This window comes from Martes martes (genome assembly GCF_963455335.1).
Source record: "Martes martes genome assembly, chromosome: 10".
Lineage (NCBI taxonomy): Eukaryota > Metazoa > Chordata > Mammalia > Carnivora > Mustelidae > Martes > Martes martes.
In genome coordinates this window covers 48,782,245-48,796,647 of record NC_137898.1, presented here as the reverse complement: position 1 = coordinate 48,796,647, position 14,403 = coordinate 48,782,245, and the positions used below count along the sequence as shown (strand labels likewise).

The window sequence follows — 14,403 nt, the reverse complement described above, 5'->3', positions numbered from 1 at the left end:
AGTGCCCTGCCCCCCATGAGCCAGAGCAGAGAAGAGTATCCCTGTGTTTGTTCCCAGCCAGTTGCACTGTGGAGGGTTAGGGAGCTGCCTCCCTAGCTCCATTCAGTGACCAGAGTGCTCTAGACTGGGCTTCTGGTTTGCATGAACAGGAGTCTGCCTGAGCTGCAGGTGTGCCCCAGCCTGCCTTGAGGGTGCATTTGTAGCATTGTTTAACCTCTTGTTTCTCTAAGGACCAGAATTATGCCCTCATATTTCACAGTTGGCTTTGAGCATACGTGCCTGTGTGCATGTGAGCATACACACACACACACTCCCCAGGCAGTTTGGGGCTGGGGCTAGACTACTTTCAGAACCTTGTGTCTCTTCCTCTCACCCTCTGCACACCTACTCTGTCTCTGCTTTGGTATGCCATCTCCTACCTGCTCTCAGCTCTCCAGCACTGAGTTTCCCATCATTGCTGCCAACAGACATACATTCCCCAAAGTGCTACAGTCTCTCTGAGGGCATTGCTGATGTTGACAGGTGCCATTTCTGTCTCTGGAAAATGTGGCGGGCCTGATGAGCGCCTAGTGACCTTGAAAATATTTATATGTCTTATCTATGAAACAGAGCATTCTGGGGCCTATCGGGAAGATAACCAGCTAGAACAAGGCCCCAGTGATCTTCCTTCTCACACACTCCTGTGTCTGTTTGAGGGAGGTACAAATGTTTCCACTTCCTGGCTTAGAAAATCCTTCTCCCAAGGTAGCTCCCAAGGTGGCCCTGGGCCAATCAGCCTTTTCTCATCATTTAAGAAGGTCATCGGACTTTGTACGGGTACCAGCCTTCCACTTCCTCTGAAAGCCCAAAGGCCTTTGATGGCAGCATGGGCAGGAACTGGTGAGAACCATAATCACTATTTTACCCCTTCTTGGAATGTAAGTACATGAGGAAAGGGTCCGAGGGCAGGGACCCTTTCTCATTTGGAGGGGGAGACACAGGTGGTCTAACTCTTCTCCCTGCCCTTCAAATGCCCTGAGAGGCACCCTGGCTTCTCCACAGAAAATCTTCGCATCGGGAATCCACTTATTTCAACTCTGACCTTTCTTCAAGCAAATTGCTAGGCTTGAAATAAAAACAAGCCAGGCCTGACACCCCCACAGCCGTCTTGGAACACCGTCAGGTAGATAACCAATGATGATGGAGATCACCAGCTGAAGTTTTCTCGAGGGAGACACGTACATGCTGGTAGACCCATGGCTTCCAGTCTGAGATGCAGATATTTTTAGGGATGAATCTGGGCCTGCCTTCTCTCCCTCCCTCTGATGCTAATGTGGCCATCTGCATCTCCCAGACAACCTTCAGCAGCACACATTCACCGTCCTGAGAAGAGTGGGCTGGGGAAGAGATTATTATTAAATATAGCCTACTGAGCCGTGGCACGAGGATCTTGAGTTTGCCTGTGTGCTTAGAGGGAGGCCAGGGCCTCCGGAACCCTGGAACCCATTCCCACACTCTGTGACACTCACAAGCGCCTTCCCTTCCCTGGGGCTCCATTTGTTTTTTAAATTTCTTTAATCTGTTAAGTGAGGGGCTTAGATGGTATTTCCTCTGTGGCCCTTTCTAACTTTGCATGACCTTCTCTTTGAAGAGCTTAGTCGTATAAACTCTCAGACACACAGTCCAGTGGGAGATGCCATGGTTGCTGCTGGGTCTAGAGGGGGTTGAGTTGTCCTCTCCTGTCCCCATTTCTCTCTACCCTCCAGCGAGATGGCTTGTGTGTGGAGGTGAGGGGCCCTGGCTTGAGAGGTCCCAAGGCTTATTTCTGTCCATGCACTGAGCCCCCATGAGCTCCCAAGTTGCCCTAAAATCTCACCTAGCAAGGGTCTTTCTTGCCTGAGCTCCTGAGTTAAAAAGGTGGGGTGTGGAAAAACAAAACAAAAAGGTTGGATGGGGGAGAAGAGGCAAAGCTCCTATGAAGATACGGATAAGTTTTAGTTTTTGAGCTGCTAGAACTTCTATACTGAGCAGTGTTCTTGCAAAACTTGGTTGGCCCAAAGTGTTCCTGAAGTAGTGTTAAATGTGTTTAACTTGGAGAACATTGTGCTAGAGATAAGGTGGTGGGAATTATAAAAGATAAAAGGAATATAGAGCTTCTGTAGCCCCTTATACTTCTGGTTATTTATCAGCTGTTTTGTAAGTTACATGACTGAAGGAACCACATCCAGCTCACAGTAGCTTTTGTGAATTGAGTGAATGATTATCTCCAGCTCCATCCCCAGCAGGAGGGTCTCAGACCCAGGTCAGAAGGAAGAGGCTTGTGTCCAGTGAGGCTTTGTGCTGGGAGCAGGGGCAATGCTGTTTCCCGAATCTCCTCTCTGTCTAGGGTTTCCTGTAGCAGTCTGTAAATAAAACAGGGCCATGCTTGTTTCATCTGGCCCTAAAAGTGCCCAGACCTGAGCTCAACAGAATGTTTGGGCAGGTCAGTCCCTAGAGCATTTCTTTTAGAGATAGACGTGTCCTGTACCATGCTCTTGGGCCACGAGAAGGGCTGTAGTGGCCCCAGTGCACAGTAGTTAGGCATGCAGAGGCTGGGATCAGATAGCTTTTGGCTCAAATTCCGACCCTGTTACTTATTAACCATGTGACCTTGAAAAGTTACTTTCCCTTCCTGAGTCTCAGTTTCCACATCTGTTAAAGGGAACGATGGCAAAAACACAGACCTTGCAGAGCCATCATCAGAACTGAGAAAACATGCACAGAGACCACTCCATCCATGGGCATCGCAGGCAGCTTTCCATCAGAGGAGAGCTGCCCCTCTGGAAGTCACTGCTGACTTCTACAGTCTGAGCAGAGACAGCTTTTGCTGAAGTTCATCTACAGGAAGTTGATTGAACTCTGAAGATGCTGAGAGCTACCAGGTAGGACAATCCCTGGGAAACCCCAAAAGGCCTGGAGTAGGATCCCCTGGTAAGAAGCAGAGAGAACAAAGTAAGCCCCAGGTTTGATGGGGCCAAGCTGCTCTGTTTGAACGTGCCTGGCAAGGGAACACAGTCTCTCTAGAGGGTGGTCTGGAGCTGTGGAAATTCCAGCAGCCTGGAGCCACAGCCTTCTTTTCACACTGTCCAAGCTTGCCTGTTCTCCTCTCCTGGGTCAGCTCAGTTCCCAGAATATTTATGGATGCCTGCACTGGGCCCAGTTGGTGCTAGAGCCTGGGCTCCAGGGCTGATAAGACATGTTGGTCTTTACAGTGTACGGAGCTGCTTTGCACTCCTCACTCGGCCCCACACTGTCCACACTGTTTTCTGTGGATGGTGCTCTCTGCAGCTCGGGGCTCTGGGCAACCCAGGAGCGCAGGCAGGACAGAGATTAAGGCGGCCATTTGACAGCCAAGAGAAGAAGGTGCTTAAGTGATGTGACAGAGGTCACAGGTGGTCTGCGTTACCGCCCCTCTTCCCATTTGAAGCAAGGCCAGTCCAGGTGCGGGGAAGAGCCTATCAGCTAACAGCGTTTGCTGAAGCCCCGGTGGTTAAGAGGCAAAGCAAAGAGGGAGGTCCACAGCCGGTACAGGAAGTGCCAAGCTTGCTCCCTCACTTCAAAAAGGGGAAGCTGAGGCTTGCTTTCCAGCTGCCCAGGCGAAGAATCATGAGGCCCAGCCCCTGCCTCTCCCTTGACACTGGGATACTAGCGCCCAGGTTTTCTTCTAGCAGCACCATTACGTCCCGCCTCCATCGGCCCCCCCGCTGGTCTGAAGACCTGTGCTGGTCTGAGTGGGAGCGCCCAGGACTCCCTGAGCTCGGGGCACGACTGCAGCCCACGTGCGCCCGCCGGCAGACGCGGTGACAGCTGGCCCCACGGGGGTGGAGCGGGCGTGGAGCGGGGGTGGGCTCCGCGCCGCACTGCCATTGGCCTCGGGCCTCTTGTCGGGGGCGGATCGCGCCCCCGGTCGCTTTGCCATTGGCCGCGCCGCCGATGGGGGCGGCTCCCAGCGCAGTCAGCCGCGCGGCGCAGAACTGCAGGCGCTCGCCTGACTAAGGCTGCGCGGGGCTGCCTCTCCAGCTCCCAGCTCTGCAGGCCGCCGGCGGGTCCTGACCGCCGGGTCCGCGGCCCGAGGCGAAGGCAGGAAGCTGACCCGAGGCTCGCTGGCTGGCGAGGATTTCGGTAAGGGGGTGAGGTGCGGGACTCCAGAGAGGAAGGCTCGGGCTGGGACCGTGGCAGCCGAGCCTGGACGCTGCGCCCTGGCCCGCGCCGGGGACAGTCAGGTGCGGCCGCAGCATCTCTCGCCTCAAACCCACCCCGCGGGGCGCCCGGCAAGTAGGTGGCCCTGCCCGGGGAGGCCGGGGCTACCTGATAGGTCTCGGAATCGATAAGAACGCAATAAAAGCCTGCCACCCGGACCCCGAATTACCTCCCACTCCGCCCCAACACCAAAACCCTGCAATTCTAAGCCGAGAAAATCGCCAAACGTCAACACGGAGTGGGGGCGACGCGCCAGCAGTACCGCGTGCCGCTGGGGCAGACCATCCCCAAACTTTGCTTTCCCATAATTTGGGCTCCGCTCTGTTCATGTTCTTTCCTTTCTCTTCACTGGGCGCTCCCCTTCCAGCCCTGGTTCCCCTCCCTCCTTAACAACAGGAAGTTAAGTTGGGCCAAAAGTCAGTGGCCTGGCCGCCTGCGGGCTGGGATTGGGACTGAGTCTGGGGCGCGGTGTGGAGGTGGCCAGGGGACCGCGGAGCTGTCCTGTCTGTAGTGTGCCCCCGAGCAGCCCAGGCGCACCCCAGGCCTGGGAGCGCCCGGCAAGGGCGTCTCTGGCTCCCGCTTTGTCGTCATCCGACTAAACCTGGGGTGAAGTAGGTTTTGCCGGCAGCATCTGCCCTTGTTGACCTGGCTTCCAGACTGGAGCAAGTGGGGTTAACTTTATTCTAGACCAGCCTCCCGGCAGAGCTGGGAATCATAGCCTTTGCTGAACGGGGAAGAGGCGTGTTGAAACCAGAGTAAACTGTGTGCCTCTTTCCACAGTGTTAATTCTGTAACCTGGGTCCTTAAGGCCAAAAGAGCTTTAATTTTGAGGGCCATCGAGCCTTGTGGGGGTTGGGGTGGCAGTGTCTTTCTGTCAGCCTCCCTTGCTCACTCTAGTCTTCTGTGGTTTCCGGGGAGGGGGGGTGTAAAGTCACTAACTGGCCCCCTTGTGGGCAGGTCCCTCAGAAAGCAAGCCAGCAGCGGGTTGGCCCTCTGCTGTTTATGTGCCTGGGTGCCTGGCACCTGGACCAACTCTGTTCTTGTCCCCTTCCCGGGGCCAACAAGTGGACGTCAAGTCTCCAGGACCGCCCTATCCGATGTTCTGAAGACTCCTTGCAGTAAGAACTTGCCTTCCAGCAGAAGACAGATTTATTATGTGGCTACGGACAGATGGGTCCTGCCCTGTGGCACTTTTGCAGCAGATTTCATGGTTACTCTCCAAACATTCAGTTTTACCTTCCTCATTTTAGATGTGGGCGAACAGACTCAGGTAGTTTAAGTGCCTAAGGTCACACAGAAAGTGGCTGAGCCAGGATTTGGACCAGGCTCTGCCAGAACTATATTCATTGTTCTTCCTGCTGCCCTATGGCCCTAGAAGGTGATGTCTGCAGGGTCATGGTGCTCCTGTGTGTGACTGGAACTTCCTGGCCTTTGAAAAGATTCTGTCGAAAGATTCAGAGGCTGCTGCTTCGGCAAAGCTCTTGAAATGACCCTGGATAGCCCAGGTTGTTCAACCTGCAGACGACTTGCTCACTCTGTCCTCTGGTCAGGGATGAATGGCTGGTATTGGTCATGCTCTACTGGGGAGAGATTGACCTGCCGGTGTTTGGGTACCATCTGGGGGGTGAGAGTCTGGAGAGGAAGCCTGCTTGTGCCATTGACTTGGTCTCACTTCTGAAAGTTGGCTTCTGGGATGGTCTAGGAAGACTGTTAGCTGAAATAACCTCTACTTTAGATCCAATTCTGGTTTTTTGTTTTGGGGGAACAGTAGTTCAGCTTTACTAGTTATGATTGTAAGGTGATTGTGACCCTCAGTTTGAGCATATTCTTATTAAAAAAATGCTATCACTTTTCTGCGTGCCTCCTTCCTTCTTTAGTCCTGGAGCTCTGGCTTTCTGCTCATCCCTCTCTTCTAAAAGAAAATCATGATTAGCCTAATACCAACCAGTTGTTCTTTAGTAAAAAGCACCTTATGGACTGAGGCTGGTTTTAGCTGTGTTCATTGGATCCCCATTCCCAGGAGCTGCAAGGAGCAGAGCATCAGCTGGGTAACTCCTTTGCCTATAACTGGGGCATGTTTCTCCTCTTCGCCCATGTCCATACTCTCATCTGGGTGTGCCTGCCAGCCACGGACCTGTCCCTTTCACTCCCTGCTTCTGAAGAGGAGAGGTCCTGCCTGTTTGGTGGAGAGCATTGATTCTGGTGGGAGGGGTAAGGTATGGGTGCAAGAAGTTTTGGGCTGAACATTGCTCATCTTAGAAGCCCTGCCAAGACTAAAAGTCTCTATTGTTTAAAGAGCCAGAGAAGGGAATGCTGTTCATCATGCTGGGACTTTTCTTTGTTTATATCAGTAGGTCCGCACATTAGCCTTCCAAAGAAGTTGCTAGGGCTGTTCCCATTTTACAGATGAGGAGACTGAGACTGGGGAAGGTTGAAACCTCCCTCCACCCCCCCCCCCCACCCCCCGCCACCACCTCACATGGCTAGTTAGTAACCGAGCTAAAATTCTGGTCTCAGTCCGTATGAATGAAATCGAGGTGGTGAGTTAAGGACTAAAGGAAGCAGGAAAACCTGGTGGCTGTGTTCTGTCCTCTGGAGGGGTGGTGTGGGCAGCTTCCTCACTGCACTCACTATTCCTCCAACTTCTTTTGTAATTCTTTGTGAACATGGTTTCCTACCCTGCTATGAAATGGCTTTTAAAACCCTTACCAAACTTAACAGATTTCTTTCCTGGTTCTTACAAATACTTCTTGCTCTTTGCTCCATATTCCCGTAGCCTCTCATCCTAGTCTTCATTAAGCTGTCCACCATAATGTACTGAGTCCTCTCTTTTACCATATCCATGAACATTTTCAGAGACAAAAATAGAGACCATCGGGGCGCCTGGGTGGCTCAGAGGGTTAAGCCTCTGCCTTCAGCTCAGGTCATGATCTCAGGGTCCTGGGATCGAGCCCCACATCGGGCTCTCTGCTCAGCAGGGAGCCTGCTTCCCCCACCTCTCTGGCTGCCTCTTTGCCTACTTGTGATCTCTCTCTCTGTGTCAAATAAATAAATAAAAATCTTAAAAAAAAAAATAGAGACCATGGCATAACAAGCCCCATACACTCCTTATCTAGCTTCAGCAGTCAAGGTTACGCTGGGCTGGCTTCATCTCTCGCTTTTTCTCCCCTTCTGTCCTTCCTTCCTTAAGTATTTTTAAACAAATCTCTGATACCATGTCATTTTCCCCCTATCTAATGCAGTATATATTAAAAAAAATTTTTTTTTTTTGCATAACCACATTGCCATTTTTGCATGTAAGAAAATGAACAATAGTTCTTTGGTCTCATCTGTCCATATTCAGAGTTCCCAGATTGTCTCAGAAAGGACCTTTGAGTTGGTTTGTTCAAATCAGGATCCAAGTCTGTATGCTGCATTTGGTTGCTAGTCTGTTTATGCTTCTTTAAGGGGGGCAGCCTCCCCTCCAGTTTTTTACCCATCCATGACCCTCCGTTTTAAGTGCCCCCCCCACCCCCCCCACCCCCCGCTGCCAAACCCTGTGAGGCTGAAATCCTCTTGGGTGCCCAGCTGGATCCCCGCGTGGCATCTGGGATGGGGCGGAGGCTGGCTGAGCCTCTGTCCAGTGGTGTCACAGCCACTCGGGCAATGTATTTTGAGTGAATGGACCCTGTCCTGGGCTTGTGTGACTGGTTGTGACTGTGTTTAGATAAGAGGTTTAAAAAAAAGATGACTTGCTCGTGTGTGGAGGTTTCCTCAGCAAGCGTCAGTCTGTAAACATCGTGAAATAAGAGGAGAACTATTTGCTGTGCTCACCACACTGCTCTGGTTTGTGGTAGGGAGCCCAGATGGCAGCCCTTATGCCCCAATCAGCAACCAGTCTCCCCCGATCATCTGTGGGACAGACGGGGGACTGAGGTCATTTCTGCCAGAGCTTGGAATCCCTGCTTACTCAGCCATGGGCATCACCACGTTCTGACCCAGACACTTGGCATTTGGGCTGCACGGAGAACTCTGCATACCTCTGCCTGGGCAGCACTCCTTCCCTGCACCTTCCTGAGCCTCCCCTAACCTGCCCCACACCTGGCCAGTTGTGGAACCTTTCTCAAATCACAGCTGGCTGGTTGGGATGGTCGACAAACACTCATGAACTTTCAGTATTTTGTCTGAATTTGCAGTGAAGAGCTAGTCGCCCCTGGACCCTTTGTGGGCATCTTAATGAAGGAGACTGGGGGCTCAGGAGGGAAGGGAAAGGTATGTTTCACTCCTGGATGCCCTGTCAAATCTCCCTAAGATCTGACCCACCTGGGAGAGGGCCCCCTCTGCAAACAACCCTCACAGTGAGGAGTTTTTTTTTTCTCCCTTCTTTGTTGTTTGTTTTGTCTTGGGCTTTTGTTGTTGTTTTTCACATAGTCTTTTCCATGAAGCAAGTCCTTCTTTGTTGATGGCAGTGCTAGATTTGATTCTTTTTCCTTCATCTTTAGACATCTTTTAGTATTTCCCCCAAATTTTTACAATAAAAACATTTTTTTCTAATGAAAAATCCAAACACTTGGGGTCTTTTTCCTCTTAAAAAAGCGAATTTTTTCACAAATGACATATCAGATAAAGGGCTAGTATTCAAAATCTAGAAAGAACTTATCAAACGCAACACCCAAAGAACAAATATTCCAGTCAAGAAATGGGCAGAAGACATGAACAGACATTTCTGCAAAGAAGACATCCAGATCGCCAACAGACACATGAAAAAGTGCTCCACATCACTCGGCATCAGGGAGATGCAAATCAAAGCCACAATGAGTTACCACCTCACACCAGTCAGAACAGCTAAAATTAACAAGTCAGGAAATGACAGGTGTCGACGAGGATGAGGAGAAAGGGGAACCCTCCTACACTGTTGGTGGGAATGCAAGTTGGTGCAGCCACTCTGGAAAACAGTATGGAGGTTCCTCAAAAAGTTGAAAATAGAGCTTCCCTACGATCCAGCAATTGCACTACTGGGTATTTACCCTAAAGATACAAAGGTAGTGATCTGAAGGGGTACATGCACCCCAATGTTTATAGCAACAATGTCCACAATAGCCAAACTATGGAAAGAGTCTAGATGTCCAGCAACAGATGAATGGATAAAGAAGATGTGATGTATATATACAATGGAATACTATGCAGTCATCAAAAGAAATGAAGTCTTGCTGTTTGCAACGATGTGGATGGAACTAGAGGGTATTATGCTGAGCGAAATAAGTCAGTCAGAGAAGACAATTATTATATGATCTCCCTGATATGAGGAATTTGAGAGGCAGAGTGGGGGGCTTGGGGCGTAGGGAAGGAAAAAATGAAACAAGATGGGATCAGGAGGGATACAAACCATAAGAGACTCTTAATCACACTAAATAAACTGAGGGTTGCTGGGGGAAGGGGAATATGGAGAGGGTGGTTGGGTTGGGGACATTGGGGAAGGTATGTGCTATGGTGAGTGCTGTGAAGTGTGTAAACCTGGCGATTCACAGACCTGTACCCCTGGGGCAAATAATACATTAAATGTTAATAAAAATAATTAAAAAAATTTATTCCAAGCGAAGCAAAAAAAAAAAAAAAAAGGCAAATGTTCTTCAGTGTGGATGGGTGGACAAAATTATACCTGCATTTTATATAGCTATGTATGTGGATAAGGTCAGAGCCACCGTGATTTTGATATTTACTTATTTGTTTTATGACATTATCTTAACTTACCTGGGCTTCCTCAAATTAGGGAATTAAAAAAAAAAAAAAAGCTGGGGTTTAGGAGACAGGGAGCCATGGAACCCATGCAGCCTTACCCTGTCTCCCATTCTACTTCCTCCCTTTCCTTCCTGAGGATTTCATTTTGGACTCCCCAGAATGAAATCATTCTAATGGTAGGCCCTTGATTTTGATTTTTTTTATTCAGGAAGGTTGAGCTATCAGAGGAACACAGAATGACATGGTTGTTAGGGTCAGGGAGGCAGGGCAAAGCTTCAGGCCCCAGTGGCTCTCTTGTCCCCTTGGGGAAGTGCCTGATTGCCAAACATCCCATGGACTTCACTTTGTCGGGGGTGGGGTGGGGGGCTGACCGCTCCCTCCACCATTTCTGTGTCCTCCCTGCATCTTCTCCTGAGGTATTAAACCTGGCTGGTCTGCACTGATAAGTCTCCTCCTCTCTAAAGCACCAATCATCTGGTCTCACAAACTCAGGGCTGGCAGGGATGATAGGGGCTACGTAGCCTCTGGTCACAAACAAACTTCCACTGCAAGACCGGATCACCGTGGAGTCGGGTTTTTGAGGCCCTTCCCTTCCCTGTCTGCTGCTGAGGAAGTGTCCATCCCTGAAGAGGCTTTGGTGAAGGCCAGGGGTGATAGCGTTTCTTAAATGTAATTGCCCAGTACCCTCCATGGGCCTAAATATCATTGTAGCTCATCCTAGGAAGCTCTGGCCTGTCGCTGTGGTGGTGCTGGCAGGCAATTGTGTGTGGACAATGCTGGTGTTTTTAGGATTGAGACTATAGTATGTTCTTTGTTTGCACTAGTGTTTCTCTCCCCTGAGGATCTGGGTAATTTCCCTGCCTGCACCCCACCCCGAATCTCCCAGCCCAGATCCTGGTTGCACTGGCATTCCTTCCAAGGCTGGGTCAGATGGCTCTTTGGGGAATACACAGGTATTGGCGGGTCTCCGAAGAGAGACTTGTTTCCTGCTGGCTTGGGGCTCCGGTTTTTCTCCTTCCCCTGCAGTGAGGGATGTCCAGGCCAGATGTCCTTTCTGTAGGCGGCAAGAGGAGGTTGGCGAGGAGCTGGATGGTGGCTTTTGATCTCCGAGCTGCCACAAGAGAAGGTTTATGGGAGGTCTGCAGGCAGGAGCTCCTGACACACCCAGACAAGAAGCCCAGCTCTGCCAGAGGCAAGAGTGGGAGTTTAGGAACATCCCATTCTGGCCTTGCCGTGGTAGTAGCAGCGTTTTGTAGCAGATGCGGAAACCACGGCTTTGCTCTCGTGACTCTGAATGGCTGGCCTTGGCTACGTATCTGAGCACTGACTGTATCTAGTGAAGATTTGCAGGATTGCAGAGTTTAGCTTGTACCTGGGGCCAGGAGACAAGGTATAGGGGAGGATGAAGAAGTTCCAGGAAAAAGCCACTTGGGTCCTTTTGTCCCTGGGAGAGCTGCTGCCTGGAACAGAACGGGCCCAGGGCCTGCTGAGGCCCTGGAAGAGCCGCTGAGCCATCTGTCGGACAGAGCTGTTCACACTGGAGGAGCGGAAGGGGGTCGTGAGGTGGAATGAGTAGAGTCCGGCTGCTGTGCGGTCAGAGCACTGACAGCTCCGAGTATCAGGATAGAGGGGCTTCTGCACAGCTTGAAGCAGAGGGCAGGCGAGGAGACCCCTGCTGAAGGAGTAGGGGTCTGATAGCAGATGAAAGAGAAAACAGAAGAGAGGAACAGGTGGGGCCACTGGGAAGGCCTCTATCCGACTTCAGAGTGAGGACTAGGTCCATCTCTTTCCTCAGGGAATGTCCTGTGGGGCTTGGGTAAATGGGGGCCTTGGGGACTATGGGGCCCATGCCAGGAGAGCTTGCCGGCTGTCTGCCCGCAGCTGCAGGACAGGACTGTCGGGAGGGAAGGACCAGGCTCCGGATGAGGTCTCAGGCTTCTCAGTCTGTGGCAGCCAGGGGCCCAGCACTCCTGCCTGCTCTAGGTTTCCATCTCCAGCTTGGGTGTGTCTGTTATCTTGGACCTGACATCACGGACTCTCTTAAAAAATGACTCACCCGCCCACACAGAGACACAGCGCACTCCCGCCACCCTCCCCCACGCATGCATGGATGAGGGTAACATACTCATTCACTCAGGACAAAGGTAATTCAATGAAAAGTCTGCCCTGCCCATCCTCCAGCCCTGTCCCCAACCACCCCCCCCCCCAACCCCGTTCTCTTCCTCAGTGGCATCTGCTGTCATTAGTCTCCTGTGGATCCTGGCAGACAGAATCTAGGCATTGATTGGTACCTATTTCCCCCTTTGCTCCTCTTTGGACCTGCTGGGAAACACCCAGGGTGTGGAGTGGCCCACAGGGCTGCTGAGATGGCGGTTCTTTCATTTGGCCAACACTTAACTATTACCCTTCCCCCCTACTTTGCCATCTTTCCCCATGCCGAATCTCCTGGTGTTAGATTTGTGGGTATAGAGAGCCGGGACATGGAGAATAAACCTCAGGGGCCTGTTCTGATGATAGGCACAAACAAACAATCCCACTAAGACAGACCTGGGTTCAAATCCTAACTGTGTGGCCTTGGGCAAGTCCATGAACACTAGTATTTTAGTCTGTATAAAGACACCTACCGCAAGGGGTTGATATAGAGATAAAATTAAAATATTTGTTTGTGAAGCACCCTGCAGGGGTGGGCACTCAAAAATGTCTTTACTTCCACTTTTAAGGAGCGACCCATCTTCAGAGCAAATGACAGGGGCCTGGAATCCTCTGGACAGCTTCCTGGAAATCCTCTTGGTAGGTTCCTGAACTCTTACTTCCCTGCAGAAGGTAGCTGGTTCTCTATTTTCTGTCCGGACAAGCTCTTCCCCACCACCTCCTCCTGTCCTGGAGAGCCTAGCCTCTCCGCACCACCTCCTTTTCTGTGTCCCCCACCCCCCTAGTGAGCAGGAGCCGCTGGCCGCCTGGAGAGGGTTCTGAGCTGTTTATGGCTGCTCTCTGGGGTGTTTATGTTGTGATCTCTTCAGAAGCTCCTAGCAGATGTCTGGTTATTGCTGAAACTTCATCTTTATCTTCAGCACGAGAGAAGAGAGAGGCTATTTTTAAAGATGTTTAATTGGCATGGCTGCACAAAGCGGCCTAGTTTGCCTCCAAGCTTTATTCTGCATCGCTCCTGCTCTTTACCCAGTCTGAAACCTTCCGGTCCAGGCTGAGAGACCTTATATGTCCTGATTTTAGAGCAGCACTTAAATTTGGCAAGCAGTTGTAATCTCTTAAAAAGGTAGGTCAGGGAAGCAAAGGCGACCAGCTGTCTTTTTCCAGGCTGGGACAGATGGCAGCGTGAATGAGGAGCATTTCTGTGTCCATAGAAACCAACACCTGCCCCCAGTTCTGACCCTTCCTTTCACCTGTCTGCCCCCCCCCCCCCCCCCCCCCGCCCCATGCTTCCTGCTGACTGGCTGGGAGATCTTTAGAATTGCCTTTCCCTTTGGACTCAGGTGGGGCTCAAGGTGAGCAGGGAGTGGAACTAGGGTAGTTTCAAATGATACTGTCTTCCCAGGAGGGAGGGAGAGAGAGACGGAGGCCATGAGTCACAGGACCTTGGATGTCAGATTGGAAGGGTACTCTGAGATCATCCAGCTCTCACTCCTGCCTCTGTGGTTTTTACTTAGGGGGAAACCGAGGCTCAGAGGCCTCTTGGTATGGAGAAGAGGCCAGGAAGGTGTGGTTCCCTGCTCAAGGTCACCCAGCCAGGTGGGAGTCAAGTCAGTTCTCCCTCCACCATTGCTGCCCAGCCTTGATCCTGTGGTTTGACTTGGGCAGCCTTACTTGCAGTTGGCCTTTGCTTTTGGGGACAGAGCCCTGCCCCCTTTGTCAGAGCTCTGGCATTCTCCGAATTTAGGATGTGTATACACCTGTAGCACTGGCTTGCTCCATTGTTTGGTGCCAGATCTTTCATTATCAGAAATACCTCCCCCAAGGCCTTAGGGCCTAAAATTCATGCCTTTGTTTTCAGTCCTTCTTTTCAGAGGTTTACGAAAAATACAGAATTTAACTGGGAAGGATATGTTGACAGATTAGTTTATCTCTGATAAGCCATCAGCAGAGGGCTGAACCCAAGGGGATGAGTGAGCTGGGAAGAGGTGGAGGAGGGAATCAGGATTGCGAGTAGGGTGCTGTCAGGGAGGACATGGAGCACCACGGCCAAGGCTCTTGAGCTCAGGGTGCAGCTGCCGTGCTGGGGGTGCTGTGATGCACGACAGGAGCAGAGCCCTCACTTAAGCACGGAGGTACATTAGACAAGCTAGGGATGACCACATATCAAGGGGGAGTGTGGAACGTGCTTTGGAGAGCGTCATGGTGGAACGAGGTGAGACTTCCTGAAGGAGGTGGCACTTGGTGCTTGAGATGGGACTTGGAAAATAGGATTTTTGTAGGGAGAGATAGCCAGAGATACAGCGCAAAGAAATGTGG

General features: G+C 51.2%; 1 protein-coding gene across 3 annotated transcripts in view; it reads left to right on the top strand.

Annotated features, from left to right (window-relative positions):
- Positions 1–3,991: 3,991 nt before the first annotated feature.
- MICAL2 (microtubule associated monooxygenase, calponin and LIM domain containing 2) overlaps positions 3,992–14,403 on the top strand; it is a 208,423-nt gene continuing 198,011 nt past the window's right edge. For all 3 annotated transcript variants that reach the window (XM_080814900.1, XM_080814899.1, XM_080814898.1), the window contains exon 1: positions 3,992–4,140. The gene's annotated coding sequence lies outside the window, so the exon portion shown is untranslated. The remainder of the gene's footprint in view (positions 4,141–14,403) is intronic.